Consider the following 15,312-nt stretch of genomic DNA (forward strand, 5'->3'; position numbering starts at 1 on the left):
GTCATATACAGCTGCAACCTGAAACAGCACCCCCTTATCCTTGGGTAATCCTTTACTGGTTGAGGGTAGGGAAGGGAACAAGAATAAATTAACTTTACTATAGATTATACAGAAGTCTATCCATTATTTAAAGCAGTCAAATTGGACTCCCTTCTTAACTTTTCAAAGATGTTAAAGAGAACCTTATAGGTTTATAAAAGTAGCAAGAAAGAAAAAACATGCTATAAACTAAATGAGTATCACATCTTCTTGATAGGTTTCCCTTGGGAGTTTCCTTCCTTGAAGCAAAAGTATCCACCTACAGAATCATTTAATCTGAAAGCTGGGCAAATCATCTAGTAAAATTTGTTCTCTATGCTACTTCTTTCAAGCTATTATCCAAGATTCAGGTTTTTAACATTCTTTTAAGAGCTTAATATGATGCCTCAAGAGTAAATACAATACTCTAGATTTGATCCGATCAACACAAACTAGAGCGACTCTCATCTTAATTTTCTCCTTGAACATAAGACCTGAAACCATAAAACTCCTAGGGAAAACAAAATAGGTAGCAAGGTCCTTGACATCAGTCTTGATAATCATTTTTTTTTTTTTTTTGATTTGACACCAAAAAACAAAGGCAACAAAAGCAAAAATAAACAACTGGGACTACGTCAAACGAAAAAGCTTCTGCACAGCAAAGGGCACAGACCACCAACAAAATGAAAAGGCAACCTACCAAATGGGAAAAAATATTTGCAAGTCATATATCTAATAAGGGGGTATCCAAAAAATATAAAGAACTTGTAGAACTCAATAGCAAAAATCCCAAACTGATTAAAAAACAGACATTTTCCCAAAGAAAACATACAGATGGCCAACAGGTACATGAAAGGGTGTCCAGCATCATTCATCATCAGGGAAATGCAAATCAAAACCACAATGAGCTATCACCTCATACCTGTTAGCATGGCTATTATCAAAAAAACAAGAAACAGGATGTGGTGACAAGAATGCAGAAAAAAGGGAATTCTTTCAAGGGTACACTGTTGAAGAGAATGTAAACTGGTACAGCCACTATGGAAAACAGTATGCAAGTTCCTCAGAAAAACTTAAACATAGGATTATCATATGATCTAGTAATCCCATTTCTGGGTACATACCCAAAAGAATTTATTTTTTATTTTATTTTATTTTATTTATTTATCTATCTATCTATCTATCTATTTATTTATTTATTAACGTTTATTTATTTTTGAGACAGAGAGATACAGAGCATGAACGGGGGAGGGTCAGAGAGAGGGAGACACAGAATCTGAAACAGGCTCCAGGCTCTGAGCTGTCAGCACAGAGCCCGACGCAGGGCTTGAACTCACGGACCGCGAGGTCATGACCTGAGCCGAAGTCGGCCGCTTAACCGACTGAGCCACCCAGGCGCCCCAAGAATTTATTTAAAAAAAAAAAATTTTTTTTTTAACGCTTATTTATTTTTGAGACAGAGAGAGACACAGCATGAACGGGGGAGGGCCACAGAGAGAGGGAGACACAGAATCTGAAACAGGCGCCAGGCTCTGAGCTGTCAGCACAGAGCCCGACACGGGGCTCGAACTCACGGACCTTGAGATCATGACCTGAGCCGAAGCCGGCCGCTTAACCGACCGAGCCACCCAGGCGCCCCGATACCCAAAAGAATTTAAACCAGGCTCTCAAAGAGACATCTGCACCCTCATGTTTACTGCAGCATTCTTCACAATAGCAAAGATACAGAAACAACTTGGTGTTCATGAGTGAATAAAGAAAATGTCACACATACACACTCACACATGAATATTATACAGCCACAAAAAAGGATATCCTGCTGTTTGCAACAACATGGATGGACCCTGAGGGCATTATCTGCAATGAAACAAGTCAGACAGGGCAATCCAAATACCACATGCTCTCACTTAGATGTGGAATCTAAAAAAACAAAACAAAATTTAATTCATCTTCATCTTCCTTATGTGGGCTAAAAAATTATATCAGCCATTATTGAGAGTGTTATGGCAGCCACAGTCACTCAACAGACTTCTATTAAAATTATATTCAGTTCCAACCCTACAGGGTTGTTCTTGCATTGGTCCTACACAACAGTTTCCCCATCCTATATTTGTATGTGTATCTTTCTTTTCTGACCTTGGGTAAGATGTCGATTATCTTGTAGACATGGCCTATAATCTCAGCTGATTGAAATTTTAGTTTTCATTAAAAAATAAGTTTTAAAAGATCAGTGTGCTCTTGATGCCCTCACCTAAGTTATGTGTAAACATGCTAGTCATACTCAGCAGCAGAATGAAACAAAAATCTCCTTCAGCTTAATAGCTTCAGGGATGATGATCGTCATACACTTATGAACCTAGTCCAATTCTCCATGCATTTACATCTCTTGATCCTCTTCTCAACGCCATCATGAGAATTATCACTCAAACGCCTTGCTGAAATGCAATCGTTAAGGCTACATCTGCTGTAGTATTTGCCTGATTTATCGGTGTTGCCTGTTTGTAACAGTCCCAAGTGTCTCTCACTGAAGTTCACTCTTCTTTTCTTGTATTTTCAACTGTTTCTAAAACCAAAGAACTGGCTTCCAAGACATTAGCATTTGAATCCCGTTTCACCAAATGGTACACAATTTCAAAAATGTTCATTAGACTTCACGTAGCAAGCTGAATCTCTCCCCAGAAACCTAGGGAGGGTGTGGCAGCTGACGGGACTAATATGCATGAAGGTGGTGACAATATTTGATCCAAACAATTTCAATTACAGTGTCCCTTCTGCTTTGATGCTCTCCACTCTCCTCATAACCACACTGTGCAAAGTGAGTAAGACTGAAGGGAATGAGACTCTGCTACTCCTCTGCAGTCAACAATCATTTATACTTTAAACAATAATTTATATTTTAAATAATTAAAATATCAGGCACCTGGGTGGCTCAGTCGGTTAAGCGTCTGACTTCGGCTCAGGTCATGATCTCACGGTCCGGTCCATGAGTTCGAGCCCCAAACTGGGCTCTGTGCTGACAGCTCAGAGCCTGGAGCCTGCTTCAGATTCTATGTCTCCCTCTCTCTCTGCCCCTTCCCCACTCATACTCTGTCTCTCAAAAATGAATAAATGTTAAAAAAAATTAATAAAAAAATAAAATAATTAAAATACGTAAGAAGTGAAGTTCACACCTTTTCCAGCTGTGTTGTGCTCTGAGTGGCCTAAAATCCATTTTTAGGTAGTTTTTGGTTTCTATCGCATTAAAAAAAATCAAACTTATTAAGGTATAACTTGTCTACAACACAGGATGCACCCAATTTTATGTACGGTTTGAGTTTTGCCAAATATATATATACTTGTATAATGACCAGCCACAATCAACATGAAGAATATCCATCACCCCCAAAACTTTCTTCAGGTATTTCTGCAATTAATAACACCCTCTTCAGCTCAGGCAACCACTGATAATGATTTCTGCCACTAGAGATTAGTTTTGCCTTTTCTAGAACATCACATAAACAAAATCTATGGCTTCTTTTGCTCAGCATCATGATTCTAAGATTCACACACTGGCTGCATGCAGTATTACAGACTATGGACATACCACAACCTAACCATTTAGCCCTTGGGCATTTGGGTTGTTCCTGATTTTTGGCAATTATGAACAAGATACTATGAACATTCAAGTACAAGTCTCTGTTGTTGACTTATGCTTTCACTTCTTTTGGGTAAATAACTAAGACCAGGATTGCTCATGTGGTTTTTTTAACTTTAAAAGAAACTGCCAAAGTGGTTGTCCCATTTAAGATCCTTACCAGCAACACGTAAGAGCTCTAGCTGCTCTAGAAACCTTATCAATAATCGGAATGGCTGGTTTTGATGGTAAGAATTCTAGTGGGTGTGTAGTGAGTGGTGTCTTGGAGTTTTAATTTACCTCCCCTAATGTCTACTGATGTTGAACATCTTTGCACATGTTCATTTGCCATTCTTATGCCTTTTAAATAAAATACTCCAATCTCTTGCCCACTTTTTTTGTTGGATACTTTGTCTTAACTACTGAGTTGTAAGAGTTCTTGTATGGTTTAGATACAAGTCTTTTAATCAGATAATGTATGTTACAAACATTTTCTTAAAATCTGTGGCTTATCTTTTCATTTTTAACAGTGTCTTCAAAAAGCAAAGGTTTAAATTTTGATGAAGTCCGATTTATGAATTTTTTCTTGTATGATCCTTACTTTTTGTATCCTAAGAAATCTTTGTCTTTCTTTAGGCTATAAAGATTTTCCCCAATGTTTCTTCTAGAACATCTAGATTTTCAACTTTTAGTCTTTAATCCATTTCAAGTTAATATTAATGTCTTGTGTTGCGTAAGGGTTAATCGTGTGTTTATTTGTTTATTTATTTATGGAAATCCATTTGTTCCAGCAATATTTGTTGACAGGACTACCTTTTCCACATGAATTGCCTTGACGTCTTGTTAAAAAAATCAACTGACCATAGACTTATGGATATATTTCTAGGCCTTCTATTCTGTTTTGTTGATTTATATGACCATTCTTATGCCAACATCACATGGCCTTGTGGCTTTATACAAAGTTCCGAAATCTGACACTAGAAGTCCTTCAACTTTGCAAAGATTTTCTTGACTATTCTAGCCATTGCATTTCCAAGTACATTTTATGATCAACTTGTTAATTTCTACAGAAAAGTCTGCTGATATTTTGACTGGGGTTAAAATGAAATCTACAGATCAATTTGGGAAGGAAGACATCTTAATAATATTGAATCTCCTAATCAATGAATATGATACTTCTATGTGTTTTTTGTTTCCTAGCTGGGACCTGCATTAGAGAGGGTATAATCCCCCTTGGAAAATCAAACCTTCTAAGTAAAACATTGGCCTAAAAATAATAAGTGGGAATGTTTTATAAACATGGAATATCATGGTACTGATGGAATAGCAAAAACCCTATTATTCTTTTTAAAAGTTCATTTCAAATACAAGTCCAAAATCAGAAGCATATTTATTTTTTTTTGTAAAAGCAAGGTAACTCAGTGGAGGAAAGGATAGTCATTTCAACAAATTCTGCTGGGATATCCATATGGAGAAAAAAAATCTTCAACCCTCATCTCATTCCAAACTCAAAAATCAATCTAAAGTGGATTTAAGACCTAAAACTAAAAGCAAAAACTGTAAAACTTCTATAAGAAAAAAATTTCTACCACCCTCATGTACACATACAGCCTTTTAAAGTTTTCAGGATATTTTTGCATCACTGCAAAAAAAACAACACTGTTTTTTGCATCACTGCAAAAAAAAACAACATTTTTTTTTGCATCACTGCAAAAAAAACAACACAACAAAAAAAACCCCACTTTGTGTTTCTTTGGGAGGCAAGCAAAACAGCAATAACTGCACTTATACTAAGGGGAAAACCAGAGCCAAGAAGACGTAAGAGACATAACCAGAGGGACAGAGTGGAAAGGGCATGGGTTTGGAATTCCAACTGCATCACTTACTAGCCATATGACCTTGGGTACATTTACATAATCCCTTTTAGCTTTAGATTCCTAACCTAAAAAATGGAGGTAATAATGATTACCTTGAAGGGGTTCCTTCTAAAAAAAATTTTTTAATGTTTATTTATTTTTGAGAGAGGAGTATCAGTGGGGGAGGGACAGAAGGAGAGAGAGAGACAGAGAGAGAGAGAGGGAGAATCCAAAGCAGGCTCCATGCTGGCAGCACATAGTATGATGAGGGGCTTGAAACCAAGAACCGTGAGATCATGACCTGAGCCAAAGTAAGACACTTAACCAACTGAGCCAGCCAGGCACCTGTGAAGGGGTTTCTTCTTTCTTTTAACACGTGTTTATTGAAAGCCCACTATGTGCTAAGCAACAACTGTTCTAAGTCTTGAAGATAAAGCGGAAAAGCCCTACCTCAAGGTGCTTACATTTTAGTACAGAAGATGGAAAAGAAAAAAGATGTGTCAGTATTCTGTGAGTGGGGGGACAGGAAATGATGAGTTGGCAGGGGGTTGTGATTTTAGGGCAGGGAGGGCCTCTTTTCAAAGGACCTTTTGATGAAAGCCTGAAAGGAGGGGAGGGAGAGAGTCACGAAGATATGGGATAAGAGCATAGAAGGCAAAGGAACTAGCAAGGGCAAGGCCCTAAGGGAGGCACGCGCTTCCCAAATTCTAAGAGCGGCAAGAGGGCAAACTGGCTTGCAACAGAGGGAGCAAGAAGGAAGAGCAGTAAATGAATTGAGAGGTAATACGAAAGCAGAGAGATTGTGGTGGTGGTTACCTTGAGGAACTATTGTAAGGACTTTGGCTTTCTTTCTGAGTGAAATGTGAGACGCTCGGAGGCCAGAGGAGCAACATAACCTGAGTTAAGTCTCAAGAAAGACTCTGGGTGCTGAACAATAATAAACTGAAGGTAGGTAAGGGTGGAAGAAGAGCACTAAGTCAGCCAAGAGTTAATGGTGGCTTGAATCAGAGTGAACGGCAGAATAGGAGATGAGAATTTGTCAGATTCTAGGTATACGTTTTTCTTTTAATTTTTCAATGTTTACTTATTTTTAAATGTTTATTTTCGACAGAGAGAGAGCGAGCGAGTGAATGCAACTGGGGGAGGGGCAGAGAGAGAGGGAGACACAGAATCCGAAGCAGGCTCCAGGCTCTGAGCTGTCAGCACAGAGCCCTACACAGGGCTTGAACTCACAGACCGCGAGATCATGACCTGAGCCGAAGTCAGACGCTCAACCGACTGAGCCACCCAGGCGCCCCTGTTTATTTTTGAGAGAGAGCACATGAGCAGGGAAGCAGCAGAGAGAGAGGGAGGCAGAGAATCCAAAACAGGCTCTGCGCTGTCAGTGCACAGCCCAACGTAGGGTCTGAACCCATGAATCGTGAGATCATGACCCGAGCTGAAGTCAGACGCTCAAATGACTGAGCCCCCCAGCTGCCCCAAAAATGAAAACAGGATTTAAAAAAAAATTTTTTTTCAATGCTTATCTTTGAGAGAGAGAGAGTGTGAGCACATGTGCGAGTAGGGGAGGGGCAGAGAGAAAGGCAGACAGGAGAATCGAAGTGGGCTCTGCGCTGAGAGCCCAATGCAGAGTTTGAATTCACGAACCATGATATCGAGACCTGAGCCAAAGTCAGACACTTAACTGACTAAGCCACCCAGGCACCCCTCTAGATATACTTTAAAGACAGAGTGAACAGGAGATAATAGGCTGGGTGTATTGTGTGCCAACAAGAGAGGAGTCAAAGATAACTACAAAATGTTGACATAAGCAGCTGACAGAACAGAGTTGCCAGTTACTGAGATGAAAGGACTGTAGGAAGAGCAGGCTTGAGGAAAAAGGTCAGGTCCTCAGTAGGAGACACACTAAATATGAGATGTCCATTAGACAGTCAAGCAATGTGGATAGGACAGTTTGGAGTTCGGAGGAAGTGAGTTGGATGGTGATGGGCATATAAGTGGTAACTGAACAGTATTTTAAGCCATGAAACTGGATGAGATCACCAAGAGAATGGAGATTCCTGGAGAGTTCCAACATTCAGCGAGGTTCAAGCGTTGAGGAAGAACTAGCTACAAAGGAGAAGTAGAAGGAAAATCAGGAGAAGGGTGCTTCTCAAATTTTAATATGCATCCAAATCATTTAGGGACTTTGCTAAAATACAGTCTCTAATTCAGAAGATCTGGGGTAGCACCTAAAACTCAGCATTTCTTTTTTTAAATGTCATTTCGCAGGGCACCTGGGTGGCTCAGTCGGTTGAGCCTCCGACTTCGGCTCAGGTCATGATCTCGTGGTTCGAGAGTTCGAGCCCCGCATCGGGCTCTGTGCTGACAGCTCAGAGCCTGGAGCCTGCTTCAGATTCTGTGTCTCCCCCTCTCTCTGACCCTCCCCCGTTCATGTTCTGTCTCTGTCTCAAGAATGAATAAACATTAAAAAAATTTTTTTTTAGGGGCGCCTGGGTGGCTCAGTCGGTTGGGCGGCCGACTTCGGCTCAGGTCATGATCTCGCGGTCCGTGAGTTCGAGCCCCGCGTCGGGCTCTGTGCTGACAGCTCAGAGCCTGGAGCCTGTTTCGGATTCTGTGTCTCCCTCTCTCTGACCCTCCCCCATTCACGCTCTGTCTCTATCTCAAAAATAAATAAACGTTAAAAAAAAAAATTAAAAAAAAAAAAAAAATTTTTTTTAAATGTCATTTTCACTAATACTTCTTAATGTTTATTTATTTTTAAGAGACAGAGAGAGAGACAGCATGTGAGGGGCAGAGAGGGAGACAGAATCCCAAGCAGGCTCTGCTCTGTCAGCACAGAGACTCATGGTGGGGCTTGAACTCACAACCTGTGAGATCATGACCTGAGCCTAAATCAAGAATCAGATGCTTAACCGACTGAGCCACCCAGGCACCCCTAAAACTCAGCATTTCTAAAAGGCTCCCAAGTGGTACAGATGCTACTCAGACCAGATTCTGAGTAGCAAGGGATTAAGGATGGGTTTCATCGGAGAAGGGTATGATCAACTGCAGAATATGTTTCTGACAGTACAAACAGATGGAGACTGTAAATCTAACCACTGGACCCACTAAGAAGTATTTCAGTGGAGTATTGGGACAAAATCCTGACCAGGTGGGATCCACAATAAAAGGGAAGAAGAGAAATTACAGAGTGAATATCAACAACTCTTTTGTCAAGTTTTACTGTAAATAGAAAAATGAGGTGGTAACTTGAGGGGGAAGTAGAATCAAGGATGGGTCCTCCATAACTTTTTATTAAGAAATTTTTAAGCATAAAGTTGCAAGAATAGTACAATAATCACCCTACAATCTCCACCTAGATTCAACAATTGTCAACATTCTGCCAAATGTGCATTATAAGGAAGATCTTCTAAATGAAAGAAAATCCAGTAGAAAAGGAAAAGCTGAAGATGAATAGGGGAGATTTACTCCAAAGATGTCAGTGAGTAGGGGAAATAAGACGGGGATCTAGCATATGAAAAGGAAGGGTTGGCTTTCACTCCTAGTGATAAGGCAGAAAAACTGAGCATGAACACAGGCGGGTGGGCAGATGTGGTGGGTGCTTCTAATTTTTTCAATGAAATCACAGGCAAGGAAACCAGCTGACTGTTCTTGGAGGAGAGGTGTTGAAGGTTTGAGGATAGAGAAGGTAAGACACCCTCTGGGAGAAAGTAAGAACCAACAATCTTGAAAAAAAGTATGGCTGCTGTATTCCATTAAGAGCCCACTTGAGGTGTTGAAAAGACTAAGTTGGAGAAGCAGCAACGTGTAAAGGAATATACTCTGACACCAAAGTGTCGGCGCCAGGTTACTTGATCTCTCTAAACCCTAGTTTCTTTATAAGTAAATGGGGATAATAATAGGATATACCTCACAGGGCTATTGAGGATTACATGAGGTAGCATATGTAAGTACACAGAACAAAGTCTGGCACATAGTAAGTACTTGCTAAACACATTACTGCATATATAAAAAACCAGAGAATGTAGCTGGTATAAAAAACAGAAGGAGAGGGTAAGTTACTAGTATGTAGCAGAGGTGGGGTCAAAACAGTATTTACTGATCAAGAAAGATATTTAAAATAAGAATGAAAAAAGGTAAAACCAGTGCGAGTCCATACTTGGAACAACAACATAACTCACTGTGTATACTATTAAGTACCAAATTCTGAAAGGACACACAATACACATCAGAATATTAATGGTGATTATCTCTCGGCGGATTACTGGTGATGATTTATGTTCACATTTCCTGGGTGTTCTCCAGTGACTATGTATTCCCTATAATGACTTTTATTTTGAAATTAAGAACCGCACCAAAGGCAATCACTGCAGCAATCACTCGTATTTCTCACCATAATTAATTCTGTTAAAAATTTTCCACATTGGCCTCCCGGTTTTCACAGTTCATAAAACTTACGAAAGTAAAACACAACTATGGAGTCTTTTGTTTTAAATTAAAAGACAGAAATAATCAACGTGTTATAGATAAAACAACTGCTCTTCTCTCCCTGCTAGCTGTCCCCATGCTGATCCCTTCCACCATTCTTGCAAACCACTACTCAATTTGGTGTGTGTCTGCTAATCCTTATTTTAATACTTTTGCATACTTATGTACACCTCTCTTAAAAAAAAAAAAAAACCCACATATAAAAATGTTTTGTTTTTAAAATTTCAAGTGGTCTCGTGCTATAGCTTTGCTCACCTGATACTGTATGTTAAAGCTAATGCTGATACATAATTCATTTCTGCTGTGTATTATTCTCCTGCACAGAGGTGCCAATATTCTATTCATCCAAGTCCTCTGATGGACATTTAAATTTATAATTTTTCACTGTTATATATTTTCCTGCAATACATCTCTTCCCATATAAACCTTTTATGGAACAAAAGCTGGCATCTCTTGGGGCAGGTCAGGTACTCTCCATTTTATCAGACCTTCTGGAGCACACCAGGGGTGGCCGGTTGCATCAGGTGCCAGTATGCAGTTCCCCTCATCTTTCTCAACACGCAATTCTGTCTGAATTCAGGTATTCTGCTAATCCCAGTGGGTGAAAAATAGTACTTGTTTTAGTTTTTATTTTTCTGATTACCAGTACCCTCTTTTGTATCATTGTTCTTATCCACTGGAAAATCATGCTCACTATAATTAAATATTCTTTGATCAACTGGAATTATTTTCAATCACTGATACACGTTCACCTCTTTTCAGCTTTAATTCATCCTTCCATCTTTTTTTTTGACTAGGTTTATTATCTTTTTTTAATTTTATTTTTTTAAATTTACATCCAAATTGGTTAGCATATAGTACACAACAGTGATTTCAGGAGCAGATGCCTTAGTGCCCCTCACCCATTTAGCCCATCCCCCCCTCCCACAACCCCTCCAGTAACCCTGTTTGTTCTCCATATTTATGAGTCTCTTCTGTTTTGGCCCCCTCCCTCTTTTTATATTATGTTTGTTTCCCTTCCCTTATGTTCATCTGTTTTGTCTCTTAAAGTCCTCATATGAGTGAAATCATATGCTTTTTGTCTTTCTCTGACTAATTTCACTTCGCACAATCCCCTCCAGTTCCATCCACGTAGTTGCAAATGGCAAGATTTCATTCTTTTTGATTGCTGAGTAATACTCTGTTGTACATATATATACCACATCTTCTTTATCCATCCACTGATGGACATCTGGGCTCTTGCCATACTTCGGCTATTGTTGACAGTGGTGCTATAAACTTGGGGGTGCATGTGTCCCTTCGAAACAGCACACCTGTATCCCATGGATAAATGCCTAGTAGTGCAATTGCTGGGTCGTAGGCTAGTTCTATTTTTAGTTTCTTGAGGAACCTCCACACTGTTCTCCAGAGTGGCTGCACCAGCTTGCATTCCCAAAACTAGGTTTGTTTTTAAGTAAAGAGGCATACTTTTCATTATTTTTTAAAAAAGTACATCGTGAGGATTTATCCCCAAATTACTTTTAATTATCTTTATTCAGATTATCACACTTCTGTGGGTACAACAACAGACCACAACTTTCTCTTGATTTAACACCTAGTAAATTTTCTGATAAAGTTAAATGAAAAGTTATACAATAAGTATTATACTGAAATTAAAAGTCCTGCAAGGAAATGGCATGACAGCTTGATCATTTGTGAAATTTCTTTAGTAACAACATTTTTAAAACACCTTGGCCCTAAGGTCAATGACTGTCAGGTGAGAAGATGATAAACATACTATACTAGCCCTGATTCGGGGGGAATGAGACTCTCCTTATCTACCATTACAACAACTCTGCTCTCTTCAGGTAAACCTAGCAATCAGAAATGATCCTTCACGGAGGAAAGGAGACAAAATCACACAGGAAAAATGTCACCCATCTGCTTATATTCTGTAATCCAATGAAGGGGACACATCTGAAAGTCCTAATGATTCAGTTTCCTAATTACTAACGGTTTTATCCTATGAATGACTACAACCCCAGCACCCTGTATCCTTATTCTGCTTATACTCTCTGACTTCAAAATACATTTTGTGTGAGCAGTGGCTGACTGTATCCTTTCAAATTGGGAAGGAGTTAGGGGAAAATAATATGTTTCAGAAAGTATTCAGAAAAGATCAACAACATCTGGAAAACATTCAGGTGGCAGACTATTTTGAAACGGGGGCTTCGCAAAAGTACACTATTAATAGGGTGGCTCTTTAAATAGACTATGGACTTATCGGTTAGCTACATCTAGCTTGCTCTGTCCTTTGTGAAATGATGGTGGAGGACAGGGAAGGAGGAATCAGACATTTAAAAGTTTAAATAAGTACAAAGCATATAATTTGTGCTGGGCTACAATATCAACATTTTAACACTGCCGTTGTTGTTATTATCCAAATGTTTCTAACAAAGCATCTATTCTTGCTTCATGAATAAAAAATCTTCTTTCATCTCTGAGGAAACTGGTAGGTATTCGGGGGAGAGAGGTGTCTCTTCTCCTTGCCTTGTGTTTGTTTATTCCTTGTTGCCTCTTTAACTCCGTTTGTTTTGGTCTCTGTCATTGGCATCCCACCCTTTACCTCTGACATTTGATGATCCAGAGACAATTTGTCTTACTCAGACTAAATGAAGGTTCAAAAAACTGTCTGGAAGGTTTGAGCATATGGATGGGCTTCTTGTTTTTTAACTTCCCTGTGTAGTGATCTAAGTGGAATCCCTGATGTCCCTACCTTTGGGTCTTTTCTCTCGGTTGATAAGATTCCTCAGAGAAGACTCTCCCATCTCCTGCCTAAAGGGGAAGGTTTGGCTGCCAGCATTTGGCTGGGAATCTTTGAAAACAGAGTGCTGGGGAACTCTCCATTCATCCTTCCGGAAACAGTCACTCAACCCCCGTTTCTGACAAAATCTCCATGCCCATGTCCCCAGTCCAGATATAACTGATTTTCCTCTCTCCAGAGAATATAAAAGTCTACAGTAGGGCAGGGAGGGGGCAGTCACCCAGCGACCCAGAGCAGGACGCAGGATTTAGAGAAGATTTGCAGATATGCTCTCTCACTTACGTATCTCCCCTCTTCTGAAGGCAGCCGGCACTGCCAATTCCTGACACTTTTGAGGAACCTGTGGTGTCAGGTTGGCCTTTATTTCCCCATTGCCAACTAAGGCTTTAGCTTTTTTTAGGTACATTAATTCCATTACCACTTCATCTGCTTTCTGGTTTTCAAAATGTTGTTATTGTTTCCTTCCTCTCTGTTATCTCTGTCCTTATATGTTCATGCTTAAAAAAAAAAATTCCTTGATTGTAGTTTTAGTGGCGTTTCAAAACACAGCAAAACTTTGTCACCTTAACTTGAAACCCACATCTGCCAAAGCCGTTAGAAACTAAAGATGTGTTAATACATTTAACCGGGTGCATGTTACTGTCTTATAAAGAACAGAAAGAAAAAATAGGAACTGTATCTTCTTTGGTTCATTTAAAGCTGGTAATAAACTCTTGCTAGAGGGCTTAAAATTTACAGTTAAAAAAAAGTTTATTTATTTTGAGAGAGAGAGAATCTCAAGCAAGCTTTGGGCTGTCACCCCTGATATGGAGCTCGATCGAACGACCCTGGGATCGTGACCTAATCCAAAATCAAGAGTCGGATGCTCAACCAACCGAGCTACCCAGGCACCCCTAAATTTTACTATTAATACTTTTTTAGCTATTAAAATCTATGATAAATTTATAGAATGATCTGAATTCATAACTAGGTATACTCATTATATAGTCAGAGTTACCTAAAAATATAACCAAAGTGTTTTGGAATAGACAGATGCAAAGGTTTATGCTTACAGAACCCAAACTGTAAAGTGATGGGATCATATTATGCCTCTTCACTGACTATTCCCCAGACTACAGAACTATTGCAATTTGATAATGTTCTCTCTACTGTACTTCTTGTCTTTATCAATAGTGGCATTCCACTGCCCCATCACTGTTCCTGCTTTTTTAGTGTTTATTTATTTATTCTGAGAGAGAGAGCGAGGGAGAGAAAGACAGAGATACAGCACGTGGGCACGTATGCACACGAGTAGGGGAGGGACAGAGAGAGGGGGAGAAAGAGAATCCCAAGTAGGCTCTGCACCATCAGCACAATGCCTGATGCGGGGCTCAAACTCACAAACCATGAGACCATGACCTGAGCTGAAACCAAGAGTCAGATGCTTAACTGACTGAGACACCCAGATGCCCTACCCATCACTGTTTCTAAAAACAATTTTTAGTACTATTCTTTGCTGCCTCTGTTTATAGCAAAAGCATTTCCCCCCTTATTCTTTTGTTATTCTCTTTGACCATTTTCTCTTTCCTTGACACTTGTTTTGATATGCTTCTCTCTCTTCCAAAAGGTAAACCAGCAATCATATGCAGTTATGTGTAATCATTCTTTCATTTTGTGTGTGTGTATAACAGATCTGTAGTGAGTACTTATCATAGGCCAGGCCCTGTTCTAGGCAATAGGGATAAAACAATGAACACAACAAAGCCCCTCATCTCATACAGCTTATATTCTAGTGGGGGTGACAGACGATAAACAAATATGTCCGATACAGCTGAGTCTCAAAAACAAAAGGATAGGGATACAAAAAGTATCATCGGTGGGGTAGGAATCTTAGTTACATAAGATGATGAGTGAGAGAAGCCTTCTTTTAAAAGGTAACATTTAAACAGAGACCTAAGGGAGAAGCTCTATGGATATTTCCGGAATGAGTATCCCAAAGAGAAAAATAACCAGTACAAAGGCTGAGGAGGGAAGATGCTTGGCTTGAAGAAACAGCAAAGAGACTGGTGGGATGGGAGCAGAATAAGCTTTGTTTTCTTATCAATGTTTACTACTTTTGCCACGGTTTACTCTTTCCAAGAGTTTAATATACCTTTCAGATTTGAACAGATTCAGATTCTAACTTATATGAAAGGCTGACATTGTTTGAAGTCTAGTGGGTAAGTGGGAATGTTACTGAAGAGGTAATCATTTGCTGCAATAAGCATTCTGGCTGACCACAGGCTTGTAAACAATGTAAATTACTTAGATATATTACATAGTCTTGAGACAGGGAGGGTGATAGTTCAGTGGGAAGATTTAAGAGCCCAATCTGATTTTCAGTCCTGGTCCTACACTTACACACTAAGTGACCTTGAGTCAGAGCTCTAGGTACTGGTGCTTATATACACTTTTACTCTTTTATTCTAATTTTAAAATGTAAAAGTAGCATAGTGAATATGGGGAAAGAATAATGGCTTGGAAGTCAGATTCTGAGTCAAACAACTCTGCTG

The 15,312-nt window shown here is 39.5% G+C and overlaps 1 protein-coding gene across 5 annotated transcripts in view; it reads right to left on the reverse strand.

The window, feature by feature from the left end:
- BRAF (B-Raf proto-oncogene, serine/threonine kinase) overlaps nt 1–15,312 on the reverse strand; it is a 168,012-nt gene that overhangs the window by 24,469 nt on the left and 128,231 nt on the right. The window lies entirely within an intron of this gene.

This window comes from Panthera pardus, unplaced genomic scaffold (genome assembly GCF_024362965.1).
Source record: "Panthera pardus isolate Hobbes unplaced genomic scaffold, ASM2436296v1 HiC_scaffold_8, whole genome shotgun sequence".
NCBI classification, from domain to species: Eukaryota; Metazoa; Chordata; class Mammalia; order Carnivora; family Felidae; genus Panthera; species Panthera pardus.